At 38.1% G+C, this 14,167-nt stretch overlaps 1 pseudogene; it reads right to left on the reverse strand.

The window, feature by feature from the left end:
• Nucleotides 1-6,491: 6,491 nt before the first annotated feature.
• Nucleotides 6,492-11,863, reverse strand: LOC139180914 (serine/arginine-rich splicing factor 3-like; annotated as a pseudogene).
• Nucleotides 11,864-14,167: the final 2,304 nt, after the last annotated feature.

Genomic DNA, 14,167 nt, shown 5'->3' on the forward strand with positions numbered 1-14,167 from the left:
AAAATAGCACATAGGGAACACATGAATATAGAATAAAGAAAAACTTTAGTTAAGGAAAGTATTCTGCAGCCTCTAGTGGTGACTGATGCCAGGTTTACAGAATCATTGGATCAAGCTCCTCTTTTTCTGAGACTGAGTTAAGGATATTACTGAAATATGTCATGGATACTTAAAACATTGCAGCAGATAATAGAGGGAGTGTGATAGGATATAGATGCAGAAACACTGTTTGATACGAAGACAGCTGACATCTTACCCCAAAATGCTGAAAACATGACTTGATGAATAATTCAGTATTACCCATATCTTTGAAAGATGTTGAAGAGTTTTGTTAAAATGCTTGAGCTAGATAGCAGTTCAGTTCAGTTCAGTCGCTCAGTCGTGTCTGACTATTTGTGACCCCATGAATTGCAGCACGCCAGGCCTCCCTGTCCATCACCAACTCCCGGAGTTCATTCAGACTCACGTCCATCGAGTCAGTGATGCCATCCAGCCATCTCATCCTCGGTCGTCCCTCTCCTCCTTCCCCCAATCCCTCCCAGCATCAGACTCTTTTCCAATGAGTCAACTCTTCACATGAGGTGGCCAAAGTACTGCAGTTTCAGCTTTAGCATCATTCCTTCCAAAGAAATCCCAGGGCTGATCTCCTTCAGAATGGAGTGGTTGGATCTCCTTGCAGTCCAAGGGACTCTCAACAGTCTTCTCCAACACCACAGTTCAAAAGCATCAATTCTTCAGCGCTCAGCTTTCTTCACAGTCCAACTCTCACATCCATACATGACCACAGGAAAAAACATAGCTTTGACTAGACGGACCTTTTTTGGCAAGTAATGTCTCTGCTTTTCAATATGCTATCTAGGTTGGTCATAACTTTTCTTCCAAAGAGTAAGCGTCTTTTAATTTCATGGCTGCAGTCACCATCTGCAGTGATTTTGGAGCCCCCCAAATAGTCTGACACTGTTTCCACTGTTTCCCCATCTGTTTCCCATGAAGTGATGGGACTGGATGCCATGATCTTCATTTTCTGAATGTTGCTCTTTAAGCCAACTTTTTCACTCTCCACTTTCACTTTCATCAAGAGGCTTTTTAGTTCCTCTTCACTTTTTGCCATAAGGGTGGTGTCATCTGCATATCTGAGGTTATTGATATTTCTCCCGGCAATCTTGATTCCAGCTTGTGCTTCTTCCAGTCCAGTGTTTCTCATGATGTACTCTGCATATAAGTTAAATAAGCAGGGTGATAATATACAGCCTTGATGTACTCCTTTTTCTATTTGGAACCACTCTTTTGTTCCATACATACATACACATATACCTATCTTCTTTTTCAGATTGTCTTCCATTATAGGTTATTCCAAAATATTTAGTATAGTTCTCTGTGCTGTACAGTAGGCCTTTGTTGTTTATTTAATATATAGTAGTGTATACATAGCCCTGAACTCCTAATATCCCTCCTCCCCAATCTATCCTCTTTGGTAACCACAAGTTTGTATACTATATCTGTGGGTCTATTTTTGTTTTGTAATAAGCTCATTTGTATGTTTTTTTTATTTATCATTTAAGTGATATCGTATGATATTTGCCTTTCTCTGTTTGGCTTATTTATGATAATTTCTGGGTCCTTCCATCTTGCTGCAAATGGTATTATTTCATTCTTTTTTATGTTGAGTAATATTCTGTAATATATATATACCACATCTCATTTATTTTCAATAGAAGATTTTACTAAATTAGTATCTATTAGATGGGTAAAGGAAGTAATGGAGAAATATATGGAGAGCAACACATGAGGTAGTATGTGCGACCCCACAGAAGACAGCCCACCAGGCTCCCCTATCCCTGGGATTCTCCAGGCAAGAACACTGGAGTGGGTTGCCATTTCCTTCTCCAATGCATGAAAGTGAAAAGTGAAACTGAAGTCACTCAATCGTGTCCAACCCTCAGCAACCCCATGGACTGCAGCCTTCCAGGCTCCTCTGTCCATGGGATTTTCCAGGCAAGAGTACTGGAGTGGGGTGCCATTGCCTTCTCCAATTATTTCATTCTTTTTCATGTTGAGTAATATTCTGTAACATGTATATACCACATCTTTATTTTCAATAGAAGATTTTACTAAATTAGTATCTATTAAATGGGTAAAGGAAGTATTGGAGAAATATATGGAGAGCAACACATGAGGTAGTATGCATACACACACATGCAGACAAAAGTCATTTAATATTGTGGCTCCTTGGCATGCCATTTAAGATCAAGCACCATTTTGACCTTTTGCTTCCCTTCCCTTCCAATCTCATTTTCACAATCCTGCCAATCCTAAACCTTCTCAGTTTAGGCAATATTTTAATCATAAAACAGAATTATTAGGTTCTAATTTTGCTTTTCTGTTTTGTTATTGTAGCTTTGTTTTAATTCCTTGAGACTAAAGTTTGTGATCTATTCCTTCTTCATATGCTTAAACTCGTCAGATATTAAAAGAAACAACAAACCTCCTAAAATAGCAGGTTGAAGGCTTTAGTTGTACTCCTACAATACATTTAAGATATAATATTGAAGTTTTCAAAAAATGCATTGAAAATCAATGTATCTTTAGGGCTTCAGAACCTTGTATCATAAGGAGAGAACAATTTGGAAGGACATTTTAGCAGTGTGTTCTGTCGTCTGGCTATCTCTTGAACTGGAATAAGTATTTCTGATAATTTAAACACGACAATTGTAGTATAAATAGTTAATTAATTTTCTTTCTCAGCTACTACTATGAAAATAAGACAAAAATTCCAATGAGATAGAACTATGCACAACTAGAATGACTAAATTAAAAAGACTGGAAATGGCAAGTTTTGGCAGGAATGTGTAGTAATTAGAGTCCTTCTTCCCTGCTACTGTGAGTGAAAAATGGTACATCCACTGTAATAAACACTTAGGCAGTTTCTTAAATTGTTAGCCATACACCTATCATATGATCTAGCCATTGCACTCCTAGGTAATTACACAAGAGAAAAATATATGTCTATTCCAAGACCTTATATGAATGTTCATAGCAGTATTATTCATAATAGCCATAAATTAGAAACAGCTCAGCTGTCCATCAATAGGTAATGGATAATGGATTAATAGAATTGAGTTATATACATACAATATACTACTTGTCAGCAATAACATGCAATGATATTAATGAATCTTAAAAGAATTATGCTATGACACAAGCTAGACAAATGACTGCATAATGTATGACTCTATATATGAGATTCTAGAAAAAGCAAAATTATAGAAACAAACAAACAAAAATAGCTGAGTAGCTTCCAGAACCTAGAAATTTACTACAAAGAAGCATAAGGAAACTTTCTGGGATAATGGACATAGTTTATAGCTTGATTATGATTTTGATTATATGACTGCATACATTTGTCAAAACTCATTGAAATGTGCATTTTTAAGGAGCAAATTATATTTTAAATAAATTATACCTCAAGGATTAAAAAGTAGACAATAGCTTTGGATTGTGTATTTTCTTACTAAGATAGTAAAAAATCAGATTGTAGTCTCTAATAATGCCATAGAATGTGGGGTGAAGTAAACCTGTGACAATTAACCTGATAATAAACAATGCTGCTTTTTGTTCTTCTTATCCCCTAGTAACAAGTCAGGTAGTCAAATAGTTAAGGACTCACCTCCAGTTTCTAGTTAGGATGTTTGGTAAGCAGTGGTTTTGCTGTAGATTTCAAGAAAGACCCATTAAGAAAGAGATCAAGGAAATTGGTATGAGGTGGAATTACATTGTATCAGTAATAGTGTGTGCTTTTTTTTTTTTTAAACAAATATGGGCTTAACTGCTTATTAATCAATTTAGTGGATCATGGCAATTTGTTTTCATTTTTAAATAGAATAAAGGAGAATTGAAGATGTAAGAGTACATCTCAAGTAATAAGTATTATTTTGAACTTTTGGCTTATGTGTTTGTGTGTTTATACATATGTATGTATGTGTATATATATATATATATATATATATGTAGCCAAGCAGGACCCTATGAGGTCTTCCCAGAATAGACCTCCATCCATGCCCTTTGCCTGCCTTTTGTATGTAGAAAAACTTCAAAGAATAAATTTAATCAGAGAAATGAGAAAATGCAGAAAGAAAGGAAAACAGTCAAGCAAGAAAAAAATAATAATACTTTAGCCATTAAAAAGTTAAGGACCCTTAGTTCTCCTCAAGGACTGTCTCAGATTATTCTGAAATGGCCAGGTCTGCATTCTTCATGACCATAAACTATATGGTGTGCTTCTATGAGGTGCTAATGAGGCAAGGAGAATTTACATCCACGAACTCATTTGTATTCTATTTGGGCTTAGATAACTAGGGACTAGTACAGACTTTGCAGCACTTCCTAAATATCTGCTGGTTAAAACTCAGAGTTAATGAGCTTATAAGGACTAACCTAAAGACTTATGACCAGCTGCATGGTGTGATATGAAAGGCATCATGTTAAACATTATTCCCCCTCAAAAGTCTTCTTTTGAAGTGCAATTATTTTTGAGGAGACTACTAAGAATATTTGATAAAGAGAACTTTATTGGTAATTATTAATATATTTGATGCTTTCTTTTTCTGGAATAGAAGAGCAGTAAGTGTAGCAGGAAGGCACTTGATATCTAAGACAAATAAAAAGTCTGGCAAATATTTTTAAAATGGTAAGATGGGCTATGGCTTCCCAGGTGGCTCAGTGCATAAAGAATCCACCTGTAATGCAGTAAACAGGAGATGCAGGTTTGATCCCTAGATCAGGAAGATCACCTGGAGGAGGGCATGGCAACCCACTCCTGTATTCTTGCTTGGAGCATCTTATGGATAGAGGAGCCTGGAGGGTTGCAAAGAGTTGGACATGACTGAAAAGACTGAGCATGCACAAGAAGGGCTCTATCAAATTTCACTATCACATAATTTATTTTTTTATACAGATCCAGTTCTAGAGAGCTGTTCAATTTATTTTCCTGATGACCAAGTGATCTTTTCTGTGACTCATAGTCATACCAACCAGCTATCTTTAAGCAAACATATCTGTTTTTGATTACAAGGGGAATTGGGCACAAGTAGATTATCCATGTACCTCTATCCAACCTCCATCCCACTCATCCAACTGGAAATACTCTGAACCATCTATGACATCTGTATCTCTATCTCTATCTCTGTCTATCTACCTATGAATAGCAACACATTCCCATTACAGTTGGAAAATGAGCTTCCTAACAATTAAACACTGAGTTGGGTCAAATCTTTCTAATGACATCCAAATGTGTTCTATAACTTCATTCTTTCACTCTATTATTTGAGATAAATGAAAATAAACACTACTGGCATGGAATAAGAATTGTTTGAGATTCTAGTCAAACAAACAACACTTTGGCTGTTTCTGGCTTATCTTATTATAACAAGGCCAATTCAATTTTTGAAAATTGTATATTATTGGATAGAGTTGGTGTTTATCTCCTGAGTTAAAAGTAAGCATTATGATGTGTTCCTCTTGATGTCCCTATCTCTAAATGACTTCAAGATAACCAATTTCACTGATTCCATGGTATTACGCTAGCTAAGAGATGGCAACCCGTTTTCCTAAAGTATAAGCTCCTTTAAGGCAAGGAGTAGATCTCTGCCTTCTTTGAATTATCAGTGCCAAGTACAGTGTCTGGCACTGTGAAAGGGAACAGGAAATATTTTTATTTACTTTTGTAACCAAAAATTTAATCCCAAGAATTCTCACAAAGCATATTACAAATGACAGCATGAAAAAAATATTGCACAGTAACTCAGAGTTCTGCTCTATAATATACCTTTAAATTCGCAGGACGTTTGGTAACTTGAGTAGTCTCAAATGCTTAAATAAAGAATGTCACAAAGAGCTGTGTATTCATATACAGCAATCACAGAAGGAACTTAAGACCTAAAGCAAACTAGCTTTCTAAAAACTTCTTAGATTCTACACCAACGGGACAACCTTTGATCCAGTGAAAAGACTAGTAGAATTTTTCAACCTCTAACCTAGCTTAAGGGTGCAGTTTTAATTTTTACCTGCTGGCTCTGTGTTCACAGCAGCTGTTAAAGACTGCTTGCTTCACTGAAGCTGCATACCATATCCCAGCTATCAAAAAGTCTCACAATTTTTGCTACTTTTTGTTTCCATAATATTAAGCATCACACTTTAGCTGAGTTGGAGATAGAGGTTTATTATCACTTTATGCCAGGCTAAAATTCTAAGACAATTCAATTTTGCTTAAGGATATGTTGTAAAATAACAGTTCTTGATATTATATGCCTCATATGATCCATTTCAAACCATAGAGAAGTATACCTTGATGTGTCACTGTTCCAACAGACAAACACATGTGAACAGCTAATTTTTTTTTAAATGCACCAAACCTGTGATGTCTCAAACAAAAGTTGGATTTTCTGTCAAATTAAGTTATTTCCTATACACCACTCCTCTTGAAAACTGGTCTTCTATCTCTTTTCATTTGACCTAGATTGGCTACAAGACCTAGAGAAAGATTGGGATGGCTTATGAATTCTCTTCTGGGACAGTGATCTCTCTATTTTTTAATTAATTAATTAATTTTAATCGGAGGCTAATTACTTTACAATATTGTAGTGGTTTTAGCCAAACATTGACATGAATCAGCCATGGGTGCACATGTGTCCCCATCCTGAATGCTCTCTCACATGCCTCCACATTCCATCCCTCAGGGTTGTCCCAGTGCACCAGCTTTGAGTGCCCTATTTCATGCATTGACCTTAGACTAGTGATCTATTTCACATTGGTAATATTATATGTTGCAATGCTATTCTCTCAAATCATCCCATCCTTGCCTTCTCCCACTGAGTCCAAAAGTCTGCTCTTTATATCTATGTCTCTTTTGCTGTCTCACATATAGAGTATTTGTTGCCATCTTTCTAAATTCCATATATATACATTAATATGCTGTATTGGTGTTTTTCTTTCTGACTTATTTCACTCTGGATAATAAGCTCCAGTTTCATTGACCTCATTAGAACTGATTCAAATGCATTCTTTTTAATAGCTGAGAAAATTCCATTGTGTATATATACCACAGCATTCTTTTTTCTCTTTTCATTTTATTTATTTATTTTTATTTTAAATAAAGTAATTAGCCTCTAATTAAAATAAATAAATTTAAATTTAACAAAAAATCATTTGTTCCTTATCTGAAATTCACATTTAAATTTATTTATTTTACTAGGAGGCTAATTACTTTGCAACAAACAGTGTCAGACTTTATTTTTCTGGGCTCCAAAATCACTACAGATGGTGAGTGCAGCCATGAAATTAAAAGACACTTACTCCTTGGAAGGAAAGTTATGACCAACCTAGATAGCATATTCAAAAGCAGAGACATTACTTTGCCAACAAAGGTGCATCTAGTCAAGGCTATGGTTTTTCCTGTGGTCATGTATGGATGTGAGAGTTGGACTGTGAAGAAGACTGAGCGCCAAAGAATTGATGCTTTTGAACTGTGGTGTTGGAGAAGACTGTTGAGAGTCCCTTGGACTGCAAGGAGATCCAACCAGTCCATTCTGAAGGAGATCAACCCTGGGATTACTTTGGAAGGACTGATGCTAAAGCTGATACTGCAGTACTTTGGCCACCTCATGCGAAAAGTTGACTCATTGGAAAAGACTCTGATGCTGGAAGGGATTGGGGGCAGGAGGAGAAGGTGACGACAGAGGATGAGATGGCTGGATGGCATCACTGACTCAATGGACGTGAGTCTGAGTGAACTCCGGGAGTTGGTGATGGACAGGGAGGCCTGGCATGCTGTGATTCATGGGGTCACAAAGAGTCGGACACGACTGAGCAACTGATCTGATCTGATTGTATTGGTTTTGCCATACATCAACAGGAATCCACCACGGGTGTACATGTGGTCCCCATCCTAAACACCCCTCCCACCTCCCTCCCCATACCATCCCTCTGGGTCATCCCAGTGCACCAGCCCCAAGCATCCTGTATCCTGCATCGAACCTGAACTGGTGATTCATTTTTTATATGATATTATACATATTTCAATGCCATTCTCCCAAATCATCCCACTCTCTCCCTCTTCCACAGAGGCCAAAACACTGTTATATACATCTGTGTCTCTTTTGCTGTCTCGCATACAGGGTTATCATTACCAGCTTTCTAAATTCCATATATATGCGTTAGTATACTGTGTTGGTGTTTTTCTTTCTGGGTTACTTCACTCTGTATAATATGCTCCAGTTTCATCCACCTCATTATAACTGACTCAAATGTATTCTTTTTAATGGCTGAGTAATACTACATTGTGTATATGTACCACAGATTTCTTAACCATTCGTCTGCTGATGGACATCTAGGTTGCTTCCATGTCCTGGCTATTATAAACAGTGCTGCGATGAACATTGAGGTACACGTGTCTCTTTCAATTCTGGTTTCCTCGGTGTGTATGCCCAGCAGTGGGATTTCTGGGTCATAAGGCAGTTCTATTTCCAGATAGGAATCTCCACACTGTTCTCCGTAGTAGCTGTACTAGTTTGCATTCCCACCAACAGTGTAAGAGGGTAAGAGGTTTCCCTTTTCTCCACACCCTCTCCAGCATTTATTTCTTGTAGACTTTTGGATAGCAGCCATTCTGACTGCCGTGAAATGGTACCTCATTGTGGTTTTGATTTGCATGTCTCTGATAATGAGTGATGTTGAGCATCTTTCCATGTGTTTGTTAGCCATCTGTATGTCTTTGGAGAAATGTCTGTTTAGTTCTTTGGCCCATTTTTTGATTGGGTCATTTATTTTTCTGGAATTGAGCTGCAGGAGTTGCTTGTATATTTTTGAGATTAATTATTTGTCCTTTGCTTCATTTGCTATTATTTTCTCCCATTCTGAAGGCTGTCTTTTCACCTTGCTTATAGTTCCTTTGTTGTGTAGAAGCTTTTAATTTTAGCTAGGTCCCATTTGTTTATTTTTGCTTTTATTTCCAATATTCTGGGACGTGCGTCATAGAGGATCCTGCTGTGATTTATGTTGGAGTGTTTTGCCTATGTTCTCCTCTAGGAGTTTTACAGTTTCTGGTGTTACATTTAGATCTTTAATCCATTTTTAGTTTATTTTTGTGTATGGTGTTAGGAAGTGTTCTAGTTTCATTCTTTTACAAACAGTTGACCAATTTTCCCAGCACCACTTGTTAAAGAGACTGTCTTTTCTCCATTGTATATTTTGCCTCCTTTGTCAAAGATAAGGTGTCCATAGGTGCGTGGGTTTATCTCTGGGCTTTCTATTTTGTTCCATTGATCCATATTTCTGTCTTTGTGCCAGTACCATAGTGTCTTGATGACTGTGTCTTTGTAGTAGAGCCTGAAGTCAGGCAGGTTGATTCCTCCAGTTCCATTCTCCTTTCTTTAGATTGCTTTGGCTATTCAAGGTTTTTTGTATTTCCATACAAATTCTGAAATTGTTTGTTCTAGCTCTGTGAAAAATACCATTGGTATCTTGATGGGGATTGCATTGAATCTGTAGATTGCTTTGGGTAGTATGCTCATTTCCACTATATTACTTCTTCTGATCCATGAACATGGTATATTTCTCCACCTATTAATGTCCTCTTTGATTTCTTTCACCAGTGTTTTATAGTTTTCTATAAATAGGTCTTTAGTTTTTTTAGGTAGATATATTCCTAAGTATTTTATTCTTTTCTTTGCAATGGTGAATGGAATTGTTTCCTTAATTTATCTTTCTATTTTCTCATTATTAGTGTATAGGAATGCAAGGGATTTCTGTGTGTTGATTTTATATCCTGCAACTTTACTATATTCATTGATTAGCTCTAGTAATCTTCTGGTGGAGTCTTTAGGGTTTTCTATGTAGAGGATCATGTCATCTGCAAATAGTGAGAGTTTTACTTCTTCTTTTCCAATTTGGATTCCTTTTATTTCTTTTTCTGCTCTGATTGCTGTTGTCAAAACTATGTTGAATAGCAGTGGTGAAAGTGGGCACCCTTGTTTTGTTCTTGACTTTAGGGGAAATGCTTTTATTTTTTCACCATTGAGGATAAAATTTGCTGTAGGTTTGTCATATATAGTTTTTATTATGTTGAGGTATGTTCCTTCTATTCCTACTTTCTGCAGAGTTTTTATCATAAATAGATGTTGAATTTTGTCAAAGACTTTCTCTGCATCTATTGAAATAATCATATGGCTTTTATTTTTCAATTTGTTAATGTAGTGTATCACATTAATTGATTTACGGATATTGAAGAATCCTTGCATCCCTGGGATAAAGCCCACTTGGTCATGGTGTATGATCTTTTTAATGTGTTGTTGGATTCTGATTGTTAGAATTTTATTAAGAATTTTTGCATCTATGTTCATCAGTGATATTGGTGTGTAGTTTTCTTTTTTGTGTACCACAGCTTTCTTATCCATTTGTCTGCAGATGGACATCTAGGTTGCTTCCATGTCCTAGCTATTGTAAACAGTGCTGCAGTGAGTATTGGCGTACACGTGTCTCTTTCAATTCCCATTTCCTTGGTGTGTATGCCAAGCAGTGGGATTGCTGGGTCATATGGCAGTTCTATTTCCAGTTTTTTAAGGAATCTTTATACTGTTCTCCATAGTGGTTGTACTAGTTTGCATTCCCAACAACAGTGTAAGAGGGTTCCCTTTTCTCTGCACCCTCTCCAGCATTTATCGTGTGTAGACTTTTTGATAGCAACTATTCTGACTGGGGTGAGATGGTACTTCATTGTGGTTTTGATTTGCATTTCTCTGATAACGCATGGTGTTGAGCATCTTTTCGTGTGTTTGTTAGCTATCTGTATGTCTTCTTTGGAGAAAGGTCTGTTTAGTTCTTTGGCCCACTTTTTGATTGGGCCATTTATTTTTCTGGAATTGAGCTGCATGTGCTTCTTGCATATTTTTGAAATTAATTTTTTTTCAGTTGCTTCACTTACTATTATTTTCTCCTATTCTGAAGGCTGTCTTTTCACATTGCTTATAGTTTCCTTTGTTGTGCAAAGACTTTTAAGTTTAATTAGGTCCCATTTGTTTATTTTTGCTTTTATTTCCATTACTCTGGGAGGAGGATCATAGAGGACCCTGCTGTAATTTATATCAGAGAGTGTTTTGCCTATGTCCTCTCTAGGATTTTTATGGTTTCTGGTATTATATTTAGATCTTTAATCCATTTTAAGTTTATTTTCATGTATGGTGTTAGAAAGTGTTCTAGTTTCATTCTTTTACAAGTGGCTGACCAGTTTTCCCAGCACCATTTGTTAAAGAGATTGTCTTTTCTCTGTTGTATATTCTTGCCTTCTTTGTCAAAGATAAGGTATCCACAGGTGTGTGGATTTTTCTCTGGGCTTTCTATTTTATTCCATTGATCTATATTTCTGTCTTTGTGCCAGTACCATACTGTCTTGATGACTGTATCTCTCTCTTATCCCATCTCTAGAAAAGGATCTGCTCCAGCAGTGGGAGAAGCTTCTCCATCTTGGAGATCTGCGTCCAAGGTGGAGGACTCCTCCTCTGATAATAATCTCAAAGGTGGTGACCCTAAGAAGGAGGTAGGCCATGATTTTGACTCCTCTTTCCACCATTCAACAGTTATACTTCACTGGGCAGCCACACAGTTTTCCCCCATCTAGTTCTCAGACAGCATCAGCTACATCGTGGGGATCTTCAAACTCAACAAAAGCAAAGCTGGGAGGGTTCCAAGCAACCCAGACCCTTCAGAGTGGACGATAATTGTCAAAAGCTCGCTCCAATTCAGACTCGTTACCTTTATTTCCAGGATTACCTACATAAACTTTACAGTCCAATGGATAGGAATCATGATACATTTAGAGATCTTAGGTTAGAAATGCGGAGGTACAAATCCATACAACCTAAGCTAACTTTTCCCAGTTTGTTCCCTTCCACCTGGCACTCCAGGATCCTCTCACACGCCCAACATCCACGAAATGTCGAACCAACTCCTCCTTGCCCTTATTTATATGTTATACATACAGGAGTCACATGATCTGATGGGCTCACCCAGTGAGAGGTGGAGGAGGTCGAGACATAATGACTGCAAGTGCTGTGAAAACTGAGGTTGCTAGGAGCATTCTCTGGTCATACCTCCTTGCCTGTGGAGATGGGTGGTGTCAGGCTTCTGGTTAGGCCTTCTGTTAGGCCCAGAGCTCCCTCAGGGTTAATCCCCACTTGATGACGTCCAAGTTCAGAAATCTTTTTAAATTAACTGCTTCAACTGTTTTATATGAGCTTACAGATGGAGGAAGGGATAAACGGGAATGATCATATATAAAAAATGAGTTAGAGCCAGGAAAGTAGTTTTTGATTAAAAACGTCAGGGAAAAGAGGGCTCTTTTAATTCTTAAGTCACCCACACACATACACAAGACACACATCTAAGAAAAACAAAAAGAGAGAGAGAAAGGAGGGCTATGCATGGTTAATTTACTTCATCAGTACAAGCTGAAATGTAAGCACAGCACAAGTTGAAGTGCACTGTTTTTCAAGAAGCTCTGTGAAAAGATGTTGAAATGGAACATGCAATAATGGTAAAAAACAAATGTCAGGGTCATTCAACTGTGCTGCCTTCTCAGCAAGTGGCAGGCCACGAGAGAGCACTTGAGTCCAGTGTTGCTGGCAGTGACAGAGGAGACCCAGTTTATTGCTATTTATTGTGCAGGCAGTAACGATGATGCTGGATGATTCACTCATGCTGTGGACAGAGAATGGGCTTAGGGAAAGGAGAGGTGGTGTGTTGTGTGTGTATTTCCCATAAGACAATACCACCCCCGCACACTGAATTAATATAGATGTTTTACTTTTCTCTAAACCTAAAGGCAGTTTGGTTCCTTCTTTACTTTTCTCCCAAAGACAGACAGATAGACAAACAAAAAGTGCAACAATCCCCACCCCAATACCTACAAAATGAGTAACTATATCTGGACTTGTGCCTTTCAAGATGTCTCACAAATTGATTGCTCAAAAAGATGAGTTCTAACTGTGAGGCTGCAGAGAGATGTGGCCTTGAATTCCTAATGAGAAAATGCTGCAGTCTTCTTTCAGGAAAAACCTGCCTTGTATGCAGAATGAGGATCAGCAGCCTTTTCTTGTTCAAGTTCCCTACAGAAAGCAATTGAAAGTGAGGGAAGAGGAGCAATCAGTGTTAAGGGGTTTAGAAAGCAATTAACTCTTTCAGGTCCCAGAAACCTTAAAGCCTAATGTCTGATAATAATAGCTCTTTTGCTGTTGGCTCCTGGGCACAAAAGCCTTTCTGTGTCCCCCGTTTCTTATTTTCAAGAAATAGGCTTCATTCAGCCTATATGACCTTCCCTAAATCTCAAAGGGTAGGTTCAAACAGTTGCTAATCATGGGAGGGTGGGGATGGGCAACAAGAGAGGAGCAGTAAATAAACAATAGTGCAACCTTGGGGCAGGGTCCTGGTTCCCTTTGAAGGGATTCACATAATATCTTTGAGCTATTTTGCAGATACTGAAACTGTGTGCTGCCCAAAAACACAGACCCCAGACCAGTTGGAACCAGGTTGATAATGCTGACTATTAATTACCATACCACCAGCAATCAAAAGAATATCCATGAGCTGATCATGCCCTCCTCTCTGAACCATTAGTATAAAGCTCCTCACTAACCCCTCCGGGTCAAGACACACAGTTTTGAGGGCATTAGATCACTGTGGTCGCCTTTGCCTAGCAAAGCAATCAGTTCAGTTCGGTTGCTCAGTCGGGTCCAACTCTTTGCAACCCCATGAATCGCAGCATGCCAGGCCTCCCTGTCCATCACCAACTCCTAGAGTTCACTCAGACTCACATCCATCGAGTCAGTGATGCCATCCAGCCATCTCATCCTCTGTCATCCCCTTATCCTCCTGCCCCCAATCCCTCCCAGCATCACAGTCTTTTCCAATGAGTCAACTCTTCGCATGAGGTGGCCAAAGTACTGGAGTTTCAGCTTTAGCATCATTCCTTCCAAAGAAATCCCAGGGCTGATCTTCAGAATGGACTGGATGGATCTCCTTGCAGTCCAAGGGACTCTCAAGAGTCTTCTCCAACAGCAGAGTTCAAAAGCATCAGTTCTTCAGTGCTCAGCCTTCTTCATAGTCCAACTCTCACATCCAT

This window comes from Bos indicus, chromosome X (genome assembly GCF_029378745.1).
Source record: "Bos indicus isolate NIAB-ARS_2022 breed Sahiwal x Tharparkar chromosome X, NIAB-ARS_B.indTharparkar_mat_pri_1.0, whole genome shotgun sequence".
NCBI classification, from domain to species: Eukaryota; Metazoa; Chordata; class Mammalia; order Artiodactyla; family Bovidae; genus Bos; species Bos indicus.